The sequence below is a fragment of the Acomys russatus genome, chromosome X (genome assembly GCF_903995435.1).
Source record: "Acomys russatus chromosome X, mAcoRus1.1, whole genome shotgun sequence".
NCBI lineage: Eukaryota > Metazoa > Chordata > Mammalia > Rodentia > Muridae > Acomys > Acomys russatus.
Window position 1 is genome coordinate 117,682,755 of NC_067169.1, and position 18,019 is coordinate 117,700,773.

The window sequence follows — 18,019 nt, forward strand, 5'->3', positions numbered from 1 at the left end:
TCCAGGCTCAGTTCATTCCTGTTTGGGCTGTGCTCTTTGTCCCTGACCTGTGAGGAGTTGCTGGAACAGATTGCACCAATTTTTGAGTCAAAATCTGTTCCTGTGAATACCCGAACAGATCACTGACTCCACCTCCCTATGGGAGTAGTCCATTCGCCATGCCTCCAGGTTCCTCTGGGATGCCTTCTTGAGAATTTAAAATCCCTATACCCAAATTAAGGGATGCTAAACCTCCATGTCTCTGAAACAAAACTATGACATATCCAAAATGAGACCTTTATAATTACTGCCAGCAGTTGGGTAAAATGGAAGGAGGTTCCCCATGTTCAAACATTGTCTCTTCACTCCAAAACTTCCATCTCTGCTTGTTCTCCCAAAAGTTTCAGATGTACACCCAAAAGAAATTTTCTCCCTAATTTACTTTGTTATCTGCCCATATATATGTTCCAGTATCCTGCCAAATTCCCTACATCTAGGACAGTGCCAAAGCAGCTACCCACAGGTGCTCCAGTCCAACCTCACAGATTGTGTCAGCTGGACCAGCATTGTACCTCCTAGCCACAGATATTCTCAGATCCTGGACAGCTCTTCCTGGACTTGGCCAATATTTTAGCCTTTGAAACCTGCCCCCACCCCCTGCCACCCCAGTGTCAGCGGGAAGCAACCAACGATGATTTCTTCAGCCCTTATCCATTTATTATCAACAAAAGGCTTGAATGATGTGCTTCAGACCCAGGAATCCTCAATCCCTATCTGCTGCAGAACATGGCTGGCATACCCTGCCCTCTGCCCTGAACCTTCCAGGGCAGGAGCTTTTCCTTCTCCTTTACCATATAATCCAGACATATTGTTGCTCTTGCTTTTTTTTTTTTTTTTTTTCCCCCTTTCCCTTGCATAGCAGCCAAGAGCTGCTTCCAATGAACCAACATTTATAAACTTTAACTTACGTTGCATGAAAAGCATACAATGTCCTCATTTTTTTAATTATTGGAAAAGGAAGGAATGTTGGCATTTAAGCAGCTGCCTCTGGGTTGCTTAGCAACCTATGCCATCAACGCTTGCTGTCACCAGGTGTGCCGAACTATAAAGGGTCTGACTGCCACCTTGTCTTTCTCTTACTTTCTCTCTCTTTGTCTGTGTCTGTGTCTGTCTCTCTGTCTCTCTTTCTGTCTGTCTCTCTCTGTCTCTCTTTCTGTCTCTCCCCCCCCCCGCGGGGAGTCCCTTATTCTCTTTCTCCCTTCTCCCCTTCTAAAGTAAATCTCTTCATATCACATCTGGTGCATCTCTCTATTTATATCCTAATATATACTATATTTTAGTTATATCCACCATTCACTCACCCTCCAACTTTTCCTGGACTCTCCCATTGCATCACCTTTCCTACTTCAAGTCCTCATCTTTTAAATTAATTTATGTTTTAAAATCCACTAAGTCTAACTAATGCTACCTATATGTGCATGATAATAGGTTCATCCACTGGGGCATGGGGAACCTACCAGTGGCAATATCCTCAAAAGAAAGTGACTTTTACTCCCTCAGCATTCATCAATTGGCAATAGTACCTTAGTTGGTGTGGGTTCTTGGGAGTTTTTCCCCCATCCATGGCAACCATAGCTGCTATGAGCTTATATGAGCAATGTCTATGCCATGTCCTAAATACAGCATTTCATAGTACTGTTACCCATTCTCTAAGTCCTACATTCTTTTTGCCTCCTTGTCCTAGTTATGGTTGCTATTGCTGTGATAAAACACCATGACCAAAGCAAGTTGAGAAAGAAAGGATTTATTTGTAGCCCACAACTTAAAGATGTAAGAACAGGAATTCAAACAGGGCAGAAACTTGGAGGCAAGAGCTGATTCTATACACACACATATACATGCACGCACGTACATCATGGAGGAGAGCTGCTTACTGGCTTGCTCCCCATGGCCTGTTCAGCCTGCTTTCTTATAGAACCCAGGACTATCACCACAGGGATAATCCCATCCTCAGTGGGCTGAGCCTCCCACATCAAGCATTAATTAAGAAAATGCCTGCAGGCTTGCTTATGGTCCAATATTATGGAGACATTTTCTCAATTGAGGCTCCCTTCTCTCCAGTTACTTTAATTTGTGTTAACATAAAACTAGCCAGCACACTCCTTCCACAATGTTTCTGAAAACTTGGGATAAGGGAGGGTTGATATAAATTTCCCCCTTGTATAGCTAAACACCGAAGTTTACTTATTCTCAGGAATTTGGCCAATTATGAGTCTCTGAATTAACTGCTACTCTCTGGGGGGAAAAAAAGCATCTCTGACCAAGGTTGAGCACAGCACAAATATGTAGGTATAAACAATAAATATTTAGAAAGGATTTTAACAACATATCGTTTCTTGGCTATTTTCAGTGGTTTTATATTAGCCTCTGGTCTAAGCATGTGGGCTTTTGATAAGATTTACAGTGGCAGGCCCGAGTCTGAAGATTACTTTTTTATTTCTTTCATCCTTTTTTGAGACAGAGTCTCTCTATGCAGCTGTGACTGTCTGGGAACTCACTATGTAGACCAGGATGGCCCCTCTAACTCCTAGAGATCTTCCTCTGCCTCCCAAGTGCTGGGATTAAAGGTGTGCACCATCATGACTAGCCTTCCTCTTTTTTTTTTTTCATAAAAAATGTATGTATATTGAGCTTTCTAAACAGTATTTTGTGGGAGCTGGAGAAATGGTTCATTTGTTAAGAACACTTATTACTCTTATGGAGGATTTTGGTTCAGTTCCCAGCATCCATGGCAGCATGAAGCATGATCCCAAGCATGAAGAGTTGAGTCCAAAACCCAAGCACTGGCAAAAAAATCCAGGCAGAATGTGACTGGAGACAGAAGGATTACACCAGGCTAGTTGTAGTTTCAGTGAGAGACCGTGTCTTAAGGTGAAGAGTGATAGAGCAAGATATTGGTTTCTTCCTCAGGCCTTTTCATACACACACACACACACACACACACACACACACACACACACACACACACACACACACACGTGTTCATATCTCTACACATATGCACATGACACACACCCTAAAAAAGTGTTGGCCAGAGTAAAGGGACTATTATAAACTATTGATGGATGAGTAGAGGAACTGCAGAACAGTTGGGAGGTTCCCCAAAGTCCAAAAAACGAAATTGGCATATGATACATCAATGACAGTTTTGGATGTATGGCAGAAAGGAATGAAGTCTCAACAGAGAAAACAATAACTATACTCACAAGTCTAATGTAAAACCACTGAAAATAGCCCAGAAATGAAATAAACCCAAGCTTGTTTACTTAAGGTCTGGAAGAGAAATCTAAGCTGACAGCCTTGCTTTGACACTCACTGTTGAAAGGACCTTCTCAAATATATCCCCCAATACATAATGCTTGTACCCCAGTAATGGCTTGCATGCGCACGTTCTATAACATTGATGACAGTTTAACAATCACCTTCAGTGAGGAAAGTATTCTCACTGTAATGTATGTCTTCTTAGTGTAAAGGCTATGCACATGTGTCTGAGCCCTGAATGAGGGTAGAGCCTTAATCAAGGCCACTGGAGTTCAAATTTGGGCTCTGTAAGAACAGCAAGCCAAATGAATATTTTATAGCCCAATAAAGGAAAACTACTGGCTGTAACGATAGTGGCTGCAAAAGGGGGCTTGTGGCCTTTTTGTTCTCCTTAGGTATCCGAAACAGTATATCCATATCTAGATATGTTATTCAAACATGTGAAGCAATTCACCACACTGGTATCCAAATTTGGGCAGAGAATCCTGTGCCTTAAAGCCTCACAGTCAATACTATAAAATATTACCTACTATCCCCAACCATTCTGATCCCTTGATGGTTTTGTATATGTGAATAATTTGTCCAACATTCCAATCAGCAATGGGATTACTAAGTCTAATTCCATAAGGTAGTGATCAAGAAGGATCATGGGGACCTAATCAAATCTGATCAGGAAGATAAATCACATTAGTAATGTTTGTTTTTTTAAAAATATGTATGTATGTATGTGCTCACATACACCACAGCATGTGAATGGAGATCAATAGACAACCTGTGTGACTCAGTTTTCTCCTTCCACTATGTGGGACCCAGGGATCAAACGCAGGTCATTGGGCTTGGTAGTAAAGCCTTTTCCTTAGTTATCACACCAGCCCAATGTTCATTTTTTATCAAGTTGTTAGATAATTTTTTATGTATAAGATAATTTGAAATATATGCCTCTTATAGAAGGGCCAAGTCTATGTGATTCACAAACATATTACCTCATTTTTAACTTTTTTTTGGGGGGTAACAGCATATTAACATCCACTCTACATTTAAGGACACAATATGTATTGGGGCTGGAGAGATGGCTCAGAGGTTAAGAGCACTGCCCCTTCTTCCAAAGGTCCTGAGTTCAATTCCCAGAAACCACATGGTGTCCCACAACCATCTATAACGAGATCTGGTGCCCTCTTCTGGCCTGCTGGCTCACATGTAGGCAGAGTACTTTATAAATAAATAAATAAACAAATCTTTTTTAAAAAGATTTATAAAAGAAAAAGGACACAATATATAATAACATTGCTGTTCCATACATACATTTCTTGAAATGAATTCCTCTGATCTACATAACTATATGTTTTGGACTACCTTTCTCTATTTGCCTTTTTTTCCTGCTCTCTTCTGCCTCTACTAATCATACTTATAGTGTTTCTCCACATTCAGATATATAGGAATTTTAATCCAGCAACGTGGATATTCTGTCAAGGGGTCACATGGAAAGACTTAGGTTTGTCAGGTCCCACTGGTATACAGACACACATCTTCAACCTCTCTGGCTGGAATACACACCTTTAATCCCGCCTAAGTGTTCAAAGTACAAACATATACTACTGTTCCAGACCCTAAGTATAGTCTTTTCAATACATGGTGTTTGGGGAATTTTTTAAAACTGGAATTCCATGTGCCAAAGAAATAAATCAGATCAGACTTTCATCTCTCTGTAAATACAAATATGTATAAAATAGATGATTTTTAATATAAGACTCAAAACTATGAACTTATGAGAAATCTATCATGCCATTTTTACATAGATCTTTAAAAATATACACAGCATCTGGGGATGTATCTTAGTAATAATTTCCTAGCAGGTGGAAAGACCTGGATTAAATCAGAGTATCACCAATTTTTTTTACAAGAGTTCAGTTTACAAAATTTAAAATGGACAAATGGAATTATGCAGAAAAATAAAAATTTTAAAGCAAAGGAAACAAATAATTCAATAATGAGACATACTATAGAATGAGAAAAAATGTTTGACAACTATACATCTGATAAGAGATTAATATCCCAAATATTTTCCTACTCAGACAAGAAATCAAACAATATCATTAAATTAAAAGGAGGATAAATAGATATCAGCTGAAATACGTTAAAATGATAAAAATGCAGACCAGGAACATTGAGATAACATAAAATAGAGATGTACAAGAAGTTTCCATCAATTTTAGGCATAAAAGAATAAAGAGATGAGGACCTGATTATGAGGACTCAAAGCTCAAAGAAGGTCCCCAGAGAGTTATGACCCATATCTTTAAGAAATTAGCATGTACTGGATATGGTGGCACATGCTTTTAATTCCAGAAGCAATGAAAAGTAAATTTTGGGAGTTCAAGATTAGCCTGGTCTACATAGGGAGTTCCAGGCCAGTCAGGAATACATAATGGGGCCCTGTCTCAGGAAGGAAGGGAGGGAAGGAGGGAAGCTGGGAGGGATGGAAGAGGAGAGAGTGGGAGGGACGGAGGGAGAGAGGGAGGGAGGGAGAGAGGGAAGAAGGAAAAAGGGAGAGAGGAAAGAAAAGAAGAAAGGAAGCAATGAAGCAATAAGGGAAGGAAAGCAGGCATTGGTTGGCATTAAAGGTATCTTTGAAGGTGAAGATAGAAGTCTATGATGCTGGGACTTTGAGCACTAAGGTAGAGGTGACAGCCAGTGGGGCTGATGCTGGTGTCTTAAGAGGTATCATGAGGCTGGTTCAAAGAGTGTGAGGAAATGATAAAGTAAACATGCAGAAACTGGATTCAATGCTTCTACCAGAGTGGAGAACCAGTGTCTTTTAACCCTTCTCGTGTCTCTTATTCTAGAATATTTTTACAGAATCTAACAGAACACTGGTGAAAGAGAAATGTGAGAGTCAGAGCCCCAGCCCTAGTATCAAAGATCAGGCTGTAGAAGGAGGTTTGTGCATTGGTTCATTTTCTCTCAACTTGACCATCTGGGCAGAGAAAACCTCAATTGAGAAAATGCCATCATGAGATTTGCCTATACACAAATCTGTGGGGCATTTACTAAAATGACAGTTGATATGCATGTGCCCAACCCATTGTGGGAAGTACCATTTATTGGCAGGTGGTCCTGGGTTGTACAAAATGGAAACTGAGCAAGCCAGTACTCCATGAGCACTGTTTTAGTTCCTGACTTCAGGTTCCTGGCCTGAATTTCTTTCATAATAGAGTATGACTTGAATATGTATGATATATTAACCCTCTACTTCCCAAGTTGCTTTTGGTCATGATATTTATCGCAGCAATAGAAATAAATTAGAACAGTTTGTAACTGAGAAATGAAGTAAGGTGACCAGATGATATGTGAGATCCAACTAGCATGCAAGCTAACTGCAAGGACAAGCAATGGCCCCTACAACGGATACTATGTTAGTTTTACCGTGTAAAATTGAGTTTTACTGTCCCAATTTTGAGACTTGATACCACATGAAGAAGTCTGCTAACCATATGAGATGGCCTTCCTCCATGATAAAAAATACTTCAATGGAATAATAAGGCAGCTGTCATAATGATAATAGGTGTTGGAAATATATAGCATAACTCAGCACAACATATGGAACTTCAGGTAGTGCTTTGGGCAATGAAGCAGTGTGCTTTTTAATTATTGCAATCTACTTTTCTGTAGAGTCATGAACTTCTGCTAATACCATCATTCTTTGATCAGGCCACCCAAGATGAGACTATTAGTCAAACGCATTCCATACTCTCTTTGGAAACCTCTTATACAAGCTAAAACAATAAACGCATCTATACTAATCACCTAGCAAAGATTACATTCTGAAAACAGCAAAACATCTGTAATTAGTAAGTTAAGTGTACCTGTATGCTGTCCGATTCATGATGGCCCACCCAGTAGATACATGTTTAGATCTGAGAAGAAGATCATCACAAAAGCTGCTTTTTTTTTCCAACATGAAAATAAGCCTTGGATAGTCCCAGAGCCTGTGCTCCTCGGAAAGTTCAGGAGCATGTACTTCAGAGTGAATATCACAAAGCAGAACATTCATTACAGGCTTGTGTTGGTAGATTAATTCAGAGACTACTCCTCCCTACATAGGGACATATGGTAAATTCTGTCTGTCTGCTTTGGAACTCCTCTCTACTTAGGTGTTGCAATCACCACCTCTCCTGATCAGCATACACATAGATTTAAGACTTTGATTACTTTTGACATGAATTGTGATTTCCTTACATGGTATAACATGTCAGTGGAATTCAGCAATATGTGCGCCCACATAAAATTCACTGGTATTGCCATGCTCCTTTCCACTGTCATTCAGCAGGTGTGACTAAGGGATGATGGTATATGCAATAAGTTCAAGCAACAACTGCGCTGGCCACTTAAACAAGTTCTGTGGCTAAGGATACAGCTAAGTGATAAAACACTTTTCTAAGATGGCATGTTCAATCCTCAATACTGCACAATCAACTAGGCCAACAAACTCCAGCAAGCTCCCAACAAGTGCTACTTTGTATGTTCAGGTTCTCTGAGAAGTAGATTCCAAAACATAAGCAGATGTGTAAGATTCAAGGGTAAAAATACCCATAAGGCATAAAGTACTAAGTGTCAAGAGAATCTCTAAAGAGACTTCAGACCATGCTATAGATATAAAAGGAGAACCAGAAAGGAAAGCTTCAACTATAGAGCAGTCAAGCAGTTCCAAGTAAGTTTCATCAAAGCTAATGAGTTCTTAAGGAAAGTCAACTTTTGAAAGAGCTAAGTTCATAGCAATGACTGTATGTGAGTGTAGTGAAAGTTTTGGATACTTTTATGTGTTTTGTTTGTTTGTTTTGGTCCAAGATGTGGGATGTGAAACTGTTTTTAGTTCATCCTCAGTTGAAAACAAGCTTGTGAGAGGTCACATGATCTTGGTCAGCTGAAAACAAATTTATGAGAGGCATATGCTGTTTGTTAGCTGAAAACAGACATGTGAGAGGCTGCATAATGTTTTGCTGGAAGCTGTCCTATGTGAGGAGCATGGTTTTTGCCATCTGGAAAAACATCTTTGTATGTATTCTGATAAGGGATAAATAGAAGCCCACATACAGTGAGAAAATGCTTTTGCATTGCTACACTTTGCAACAGTTCACAATGCTTCACTGGTCTCCATCTATTTTATTCTTCAGAGAGAGAAACACTCCAGAGAACAACTTGTAGCACTCCAACAGAGTCTTGTTACTTCTGCTGACTAGTGCCAATTCAGCAGATGTTTGCTGTTTCTGCTGAATGGTGCCACTGTTGCTGGTTCATGTTGCTGTTTAGTATTTGCTATTTAACTGGACTGCTGGTATCCTGACAACAAAGAGTAGAATTGCCCCAAGGAACTAGATACAAAAAGATCCACAACCCACTTTTCCTAATAACCTTTACCCCCTAACTCTGGCCAGTGGGGTGGAAGGGAGGTAGACGCATTTAAGAACTCCCCAATAAAGTAGGTTTTTGAAAAAATCTAAGCCTGTATATGAGCACCATGATCGAGTTCAACAGTCTACTGGAAGTATCATATAGGAAGAATCATCTTGTTTCAGATACAGTGGTGGATGTAGAAGTATAGTATCTGGCATTATATGTAAATCAGTTATATTCTCCTCCACAGATAAGAGTAGCAAACTTTCATAGTGTCTCACACTACACAATAATTACCTTCTTTTTAAATCCCTACTGACCATAGTGAATACCTGGAATATTTTTCCTGCATGAGTCAGAGAAATGTGGATCCAACACCTCTGGCTTCCATGAGCACCTGCATCCATATGTGCATACCTGCACTCAGACACATGCCTATACTCACAATTTAAAATAATAAAATAAATCTTTAAAAGGTATAAAGATATCAGTCCAGCCATGGTGGTATATACCTTTAATCCTACCAAATTGCTGTAAATTTGAGTCCTTCCTTGTCTACCTAGTGAGTTCTAGGTCAGCCATGGGTGTGTAGTGAAACCCAGTTTTAAAATATGTCTCTAATAAAGGGGTTTTTGCCTTTTAAGGATAGCTGACAGATCCCAACTGGTTGTGCATAGAAATTTCCAACCATTGGAAGTAACTAGGGGGAATCAATGCACAACTAGTTTTTTTGTTGTTGTTGTTGGTTTTTTTTTTTTTTTTTTTTTTTTTTGTATTTTGTATTGATATACTCATCTGTCTGAAGTGCCCAGGAGTCATATTGACTAAGTAATCTTGATACCTACTTCAGATTATTTTGGCTATTTGTATGACTTTGAATTCTAGTAGCCCCTTATCAACTATAGGAGATGCATCACAGCACTCCCATACACATGCCTGAAACAACAGGTAATACTAAACTCAATTATGTATTATACTTCTTTCATACACTTATCTATGATATAGTTTCATTTATAAACCATGTATAAAACAAAGCAAACAAATTATGACAAAACACAACTTCTGTGAATCTTTTCTCTTTTCCTCAAAATACCGAAACTAAATATTTTAGCTTAAGGTTAAACATAGGTCACTGAAAACATAGAAAATGAAATCTTGGACAAAGGAGGACTACTATTTCTAACTATGCATTGTCTGTTATAGCTTACCTGATTCTGGGTCAATACTTCAGCACAAAAAGAGCTACCCTTTAGAAACTGTTGAAGCTCGTTAGAGGGCTCCAAACTACCACAAATAAAGCTGTGGGCTGTCTTTCTCATCGCTTGACCTGTGCTCCATGGAATGAGATCTTAAGCAACAGGGAAAATTACATAATGAAATGTGTGCTACTCTTTATTATTTTCCTCACTTGACAACACATTCTTTGGCATACTGATGAATCCTGTAAACATCATTGTTATGATTTGACTATGAAATGTTCTCTGAACCTCATGTGTTGAATTGTTGCTTCCCAATTCAGTATTAGGAGGTTGGGTAGGAGGATATTGATTAGATCATGACCTACTAAGTGGCAGAATCCATTCTGAATTTATATAGTTTGATGTCATTTTTGTGAAGTCATAGAAACTAGTAAATGTGACTTAATTAGGGGAAATAGATCACTGGGAATATACATTTAAAGAGTTTAATTATCCCCAGTTCATCCTCCTTTCTTTGCTTCTTGAATATGGTAAAATGAACAGCTCTGCTCCACTATTTCCCCCACTACATTGTCTTCAATGTGTTGCTCTGTTACATTACAGAAACAGAGCTAGAATAGGAGATTGGCACCTCTAAAACAGTGAATCAAAATAAATCGTTCCTCTCTTTATGTTGTTGACAGCAGGTGTTTTGTCTTGGTAATACAAGGTAATTAACACAGAAAATTGGCACTAAGAAGTAAGGCTGTTACTATAACAACATCTAACTATGTGCTCAGAGGCCTTTGGATATGATTTGTCAGAGAAATTTAGACAATTTTCAAGAAATGGGTAAGAAAAAGTCCCAATTTTCAAATGCAGAAAGCAAAACAGAACTTAATGGGTGATTCTATTTTTCAGTTCAATAGACCAGAATGGTGATCGGAACATGAAAAGACAAAACTGTTTATGAAGTTTCAGAAAGTAAAAGAGGCTCTGTTGAGAAATGAGCTAGAGGTCGTTGTTTGTGTTTTGGGCCAAAAAATATAAACAAAAATGTGTTTATATTTTGGCCATGCCCTGAAATTTTGTGTGAGGCTTAATTTAAAGGTGACAGACAAATATGGTGAACAAAATTTAGGAAGCCTAGCATTCAGGCTCCTGAATAGGTATTGATGACTACTTTGATCTATGTATAAAGTGAAAATCTTGGGGAAGGAACAAAGAGAATCTTGGAGTTTGCTCAAAAAGAAGCGTGTTTAATGATAGGAACATGGAAGATGTTGTTGCTGAAGATATTAGTGCCATAAAAATCAAGCCATTACTTAAGACTGTGACAACAACAACAACAAACAAAACAAAACAAAACACCCTAACGGCATCCCACAAACTAGTTGAAAGTCAAGAATATAAAGGTGCAAGCTTATTTGAAACTTTTTAATTTTAAGCCGAGAGCATCGCAGAGCTTGCACAAAAACACATGAGGAGGGTAGTTCTCGATACTCAGCCATTCAGGCACTCAGAGGCCACTGCAATCTTTTTTCCACATGACTTTTGCTACTGCTCAAGATAGTCATGTGTATTCTAAATTATGCTGATTTTCAAGATATGCACAATTCAGTAGTATTAGAGAACTGAAAGCCTATGGCCAGATTTTAAAGGAAAGGCTTGCCATTCTCCCATGTTTCTCTCATCTAGAGTCTCAATAGGATGTCCTCCCCTCTGTCCCACTTTCCTGATAAGTGAAGACATTCATGGGACATGCCCCTTGGGCTAGTGTCCAGATATAAGTGAGTATATACCATTTGACTCTTTCTGCTTCTGCGTTTACTTATTCATTAAGATCATTTCTAGTTTAATCCATTTGTCCACAAATCCCGAGGGTCCTAGAAACCTACAAGAAGAATATTATGATGGGCGGATCTGCTCAAACTACGGTACCAGCCAAGGACAATACTTGCAATAAACATCAAACCCCTACCCAAATCTAGCCAATGGACAGGACGTTCTTCACAGTTGAGTGGAGAGTGGGGTTTCACACAAACTCTGGTGCCCCATATTTGACCACATCCCCTGGATGGGGAGGCCTGGTGGCACTCAGAGGAAGGATAGCAGGGTACCAAGAAGAGATATGATACCCTATGAGCATATACAGGGGGAGGAAGTCCCTCTCAGTCACAGTCATAGGGGAGGGGAGTAGGGGGAAAGTGGGAGGGAGGGAGGAATGGGAGGATACAAGAGATGGGATAACAATTGAGATGTAATACAAATAAATTAATAAAATATATTTAAAAAATAAAAAAAAGGAAAGGCTTGCACGCCAGGCAGTTTGGCAGTATTGGGCTCCTCTTGTACAACTCCTGAGAGAGTGATGACTGAAGTTATATGATGCCTAAATTGAAACAGAGATTCCACAGAAAGGTGGAGATACCAGAAATATCTACCCAGAAATCCTCAGGAAGTGAACAGAACCACCTCAATAGAAAAGCCATTTAGGCTACAGGCTGTATGGATGTTATAGTCCAAGTTCTTGAGATTTCACGCTGTATTGTTATGTGCCATGGATGCCAGACACAATGCTACAGAATTTATTGCTTTCCTGACTGAATTCCAGTCTTGTCTTAGTCCCAAATCTCATTTTCTCAGTTCCAAATTCGTCCTTGAAATGAGATTGTGTACTCTATTCTACAGTCGTATGTTGCTAAACATCTAATTCTATTTTCAGTTTTACAGGGAGTCACAACTAAGAGCTTTCCTTGTGTTCATTGTGAGATTGGCAAGTATTGGGAGGCAAGAATGAAATGTTATGGGCTAGATGTAAGATAACAACAAGGCTCACATGTTGGGGGTTCAGGTCCTAGCTAGTAGTTCTTTTTCAAGGTAACTGGATCTTGTGGGTATTAATTTCACCGATGATTTAATTCCTTAATAAATTCATACTGAATGGATTATAAGGAGATGTGGCCTGAGTAGAAGAAATAATTCACTAGGAATATGCCTTTGAAGGATATTTTTTCTTTTTTATTGAAAAATAAAATCATTCATATTACATCTCAATTGCTATCCCATCCCGTGCATCCTCCCATTCCTCCCTCCCTCCCGCTTTCACTCCATTCCCCTTCCCTATGACTGCGACTGAGGGGGACCTCCTCCCCCTGTATATGCTCATAGGGTATCAAGTGTCTTCTTGGTAGCCTGCTATCCTTCCTCTGAGTGCCACCAGGTCTCCCCATCCAGGGGACATGGTCAAATATGGGGCACCAGAGTTCGTGTGAAAGTCAGTCCCCACTCTCCACTCAATTGTGGAGAATGAAGGATATTTTTTGTCCTTGGTGCTTTCCTGTGTCTCTCTGTCTCTTAAACGATACAAAGTAAGCTATTTTCTCTCCTTCATGCTCCCCTGCATGAGCCGAATTATTATATGCATCCCAGAAAAGCAACAAAGCCAAGTAGCCATAGATTTACACCTCTACAGTAAACCTTCCTGCCTTCAACTGATTTCTCTGTTGTATTTTGACACAGTGAAAAAGCAACTTACGGAACTATTTTAAAAAATCAAAGTATACAGCACGTATTGTCCTTGGCTGGTGCCATAGTTTGAGCAGGACCCTGGGCCCAGATCTGCCCATCATAATGTTCTTCTTGTAGGTTTCTAGGACCCTCCCATGCTTCTCTCACCTAGAGTCCCAACAGGATGTCCTCTCCTCTGTCCCACTTTCCTGGTAAGTGAAGACTTTCATGGGACATGCCCCTTGGGCTAGTGTCCAGATATACGTGAGTATATACCATTTGACTCTTTCTGCTTCTGGGTTAACTCACTCATTATGATCATTTCTAGTTCAATCCATTTGTCCACAAATTTCGGGAATTCCTTGTTTTTAATAGCTGAGTAGTATTCCATAGTGTAAATGGACCACAGTTTCTTTATCCATTCTTCTACTGAGGGACACTTAGGCTGTTTCCATGTTCTGGCAATTATGAATAAGGCTGCTATGAACATGGTTGAGCAAATGTTCTTGTTGTGTGCTGGAGGATCTTCTGGGTATATTCCAAGGAGTGGAATAGCTGGGTCTTGAGGAAGCCCTATTCCCAGTTTTCTGATATAGCACCAGATAGATTTCCAAAGTGGCTGTAGTTCACATTACCACCAGCAATGAAGGAGTGTTCCTCTCTCTCCACATCCTTGCCAGCATGTGGTGTCGCTTGAATTTTTGACCTTAGCCATTCTGATGGGTGTAAGATGGAATCTCAGAATTGTTTTGATTTGTATTTCCCTGATGACTAAGGAGGTTGAGCATTTCTTTAAGTCCACAGTTGAGTGAAGAGTGGGGTCTGACTTTCACAGGAACTCTGGTGCCCCATATTTGACCATGTCCCCTGGATGGGGAGGCCTAGTGGCACTCAGAGGAAGGATAGCAGGCTACCAAGAAGAGACTTGATACCCTATCAGCATATACAGGGGGAGGAAGTCCCCCTCAGTCACAGTCACAGGGAAGGGGAGTAAGGGGAAAATGGGAGGGAGGGAGGAATGGGAGGAAAAAAGGGATGGGATAACCATTGAGATGTAATATGAATAAATTAATAAAATACATTTAAAAATCAAAGTAACCTCTGTTGTCAACGTGCAATTAAATCTATTCTGAGGCCCATTCTATAAGAGATGAGTTTTTGTTTTGTTTTGTTTTGTTTTTAGTAATCAACTGCTTTATTTTCCTAGAACTCAGATTGTCTATAGTTCTCAGAGCTACACTTCCAAAGCTACAGTCAGCAATTTTTCTTCAGAGCCCAAAGAAGGGATAGGAGTAAAAGACAAGAGAAGAAAGAGGGGTGTAAGAAACCACTAAGAAGAGGCTGGGGAGAGGGGGCTTTTCCCCGTGTTCTCAGTGGACTACGAACTGGATGTGTGGTAACACCAGAGGACCAACTCTGGAAAAACATCAAAGGCCCAGCTCCAAAGAGAAAGCATCAACCCTGAACAGAAGGCGAGCTTCCCGGTGCACCTCGGAAATGTGTCAGCAGTGGGGATGGGCCAGAATGGTGAGCACAAAGGGGTAGGAGTAATAGGCTTGGTTTTTTGGGGGTTTTTTTTGTGTGTGTGTGTGTGTGTAATTTTCTTTTATTAAAAACGTTTCCTTAAAAATGTGTCTTTACCTTTATGTCTGGGTGAAGTACCTTACAACAGGTTGGCCTTGAGAGTTGTAGGAAGTGAGAAGAAGGTATCAGGGTCTCCCCATGTTACCCTCTGACCTGAGAGCTAAAGAGACATTTGCTCAATGCAAATGATGAGTCTATCCTTCAGGTCTCAGCTCTGTCTGGGTCCTTGGCCCTAACAACTTGGAAAACCCAAAGTCTTGATGTTAAACTACAATTTCTTGAACCCTGAGATCCGGGAAAGACAGTGTTCTCAAAATCACTAAGAATTTATGGATGGGAGCCTTTCTTCCACAGTGTCCCCTTTCTTGAATGTAGGCAGATGGAAAAACAGGTGTGGGGGCAGGAGACAGGAGCTCAAGAGATGCCACCCAGAAGCCACACTCAAGTTTATATTCCATCACCTCCACTCCTGCCTCAGCTCAGCCCAAAGGTCTAGAATGCCTGCAGGAGCACAGAGGTGTCAAGAGTTTTGTGGAAACAGCAGCCCAGACCCCAAAAGAAACTCTAGGAAACAAATCTTAGGAGATGCAATGGCCTCATCTCATCCCGGGGCACATGGCCCCAACTCAGGTCATAGGGTATATAGGGAGGGACCTGGAGATGAGGGCCAAGAAAATGAGCATAAGTGAGCAAAGGAGGGAAGTGGATTGCGTGGGAAAAAGGTCCCAGTTTGCAGGCTATGGCCAGTTTCCCCAGTAGCAGCCAGACAGCAACAGGAACTGGGCAGGGGCTCCTCTTGAAATATTGGTGGCTACAGGCTCTCATGATCTCTGACACCCTGGGCTTCATCCTCTTCCTTGGCAGCCTCTTCCTCCTCCTCCTCTTCCTCTGGAAGAGGTCCCCTGCCAGAGCCTGTCTCAGATGGGGTGCTGTTCTTCACCTTTCACCCTCCAAGGCAACCATCTCCTTGTCCTCCTCTTTGCGGTCTTCTGACTCCTTGGGATGTTTAGGGGAGTCCTCCAGCATGCCCCCTGCTCTCATCTTCAGCATCCTCTTTTCTTTCTACTCCTTGGTTGGCTCATCAATGACCAGGTTCCCTTCCTCATCACTGCTACCCTCTGCATTGCCCTTTTTATCACCATCACCTTCATGGGCTTCACGCTCCAACTCAGGCTCTTCCACGCAGCTCTTTTTCTGGGAGGACTGGTAGCCAGAGGCCTTGACTGTAGGGTTCTTGAGTTCCCACAGGGCCTCTCTGAACACTTTCCTCTTCTTGGGCTTACCAAACTTCTCCTTGGATTCCTCATAAAGGAAGAGGAATGCCTGGGAATGCTATCTCATGGGTCTCCCCTATCTCCCCAACCCCTCACCCTCCACCCCCGCAAAAAAAAAAAAAAGACTTGGTATTTGTTAGAGGTTGATTTCACTGCAGCCTCAGGCATCTCATCAACCTGAGCTGGCCAATGTGGGTATCCCTTCATTTTTTGCTAACACCAGGTTCCCCCACTTGCATTCTTTCTGATTGTTGGATGGCGATATGGCGGGGCCGCTTCGGGTGCCAGGTGCTCCACGACACCAGGTGCTCAGCACTGAGCCTGGAGGCTCAAACCCAAGTTTGCATGCGGCCCACGCCTCAATGGTGGCCCCAGCGCCAGCTCCAAAACAGCCACTGCATCTGCGTTGGCGCCTTTGATATTTTCTCTTACGCAGTTTCTGGACATAGATTAAAAAGAGAAAGACAGAGGCTGATAGGTGGTGGCACACTTCTTTAATCCCAGCACTCGGGAGGCAGAGGCAGACTGATCGCTGTGAGTTCGAGGCCAGCCTGGTCTAAAACGTGAGTCCAGGATAGCCAAGGCTACACAGACAAACCCTGTCTCAAAAACAAAAACAAAAAAACAACTCCCCCCTCCCCCCAAAAAAAAGAAAAGAAAAGAAAAGAAAAGAAAGAAAGAAAGACAGGGCTTAAGAGCGCTGTTTGCTCCTCCAAAGGTCCATGGTTTTAATCCCAACACTCCTGAGGCAGAGGAAAATGGATTTCTGTAAGTTTGGGGGGTAGTCTGGTCTACACGGAAAGTTTAAGGCCAACCATAGCTACAGACTGAGAGCATATTTCAAAGTGGGATAGAGTAAGAAGCATATCTCTTAATATTTAGGAGACAAAACATGTGGCATTTGATGATTGCCATGTGACTAGGGGAAGAAAGTATGGTTTCTGATGTATAGATTTTGAGCTTGGGTAGTTACTTGCCTTTACAGAAATGGAGATAAATTCACTCAATATGTATTGCACCTATACCACAAATCAGACAGTGATTCATGTTGTAGATGCAAAAGAGAATGGCATTGGTAGACAAAATTCAACATAAAATTTAAGAGTTATAAGGACAAATAGATATGTGCCTCCTTTGTAGGGTACATGGTTGAGATGCACCATCACATCTATATTGTTCATGCTACAAGTTAAATAAGCTCAATCTAATCCTTTGGAAGCACTGGAGAAACCTAGGCTGATGGATATTTTATTTTATTTTTATTTTTATTTTTGGTTTTTTTCAAAACAGGGTTTCTCTGTGTAGCCTTGGCTGTCTTGGACTCACTTTGTATTCCAATCTGGCCTCGAACTCAAAGTGATCCACTTGCCTCTGCCTCCTGAGTGCTGGGATTAAAGGAGTGCACCACCACACCTGGCCTGTTGGATATCTTATAAAACAAATCAACCATACTCTACAATTCTTGAGGTCATAAAATACAAAGAAGTATTGAGGAACTTACTCTGATCATAGGATAGTAAAGCAATGCCACTAAATACAATTTATGATCCTATATTGAATCTTGAACAAGAAAAGGTTGCCTTTCTTTATGAAGGATTTTTGGAACAATTAGCTAATAGAATAAGGTCATTAGATTTCATAAGATGACAGTGCTAACTTCCTATTGTGATCATTGGTCCCTGATTTAGAGATGGTTTGTCCAATTTTTAAAATTAGAATCATATAAAAGTGAGACATATTCAGTAGGAACAACATTTAAATTTTTTCAGTATTTCTCCTTTC

The 18,019-nt window shown here is 40.7% G+C and overlaps 1 pseudogene; it reads right to left on the minus strand.

The window, feature by feature from the left end:
- Positions 1-15,691: 15,691 nt before the first annotated feature.
- LOC127185180 (hepatoma-derived growth factor-like) lies at positions 15,692-16,459 on the minus strand (annotated as a pseudogene).
- Between the last annotated feature and the right edge of the window lie 1,560 nt (positions 16,460-18,019).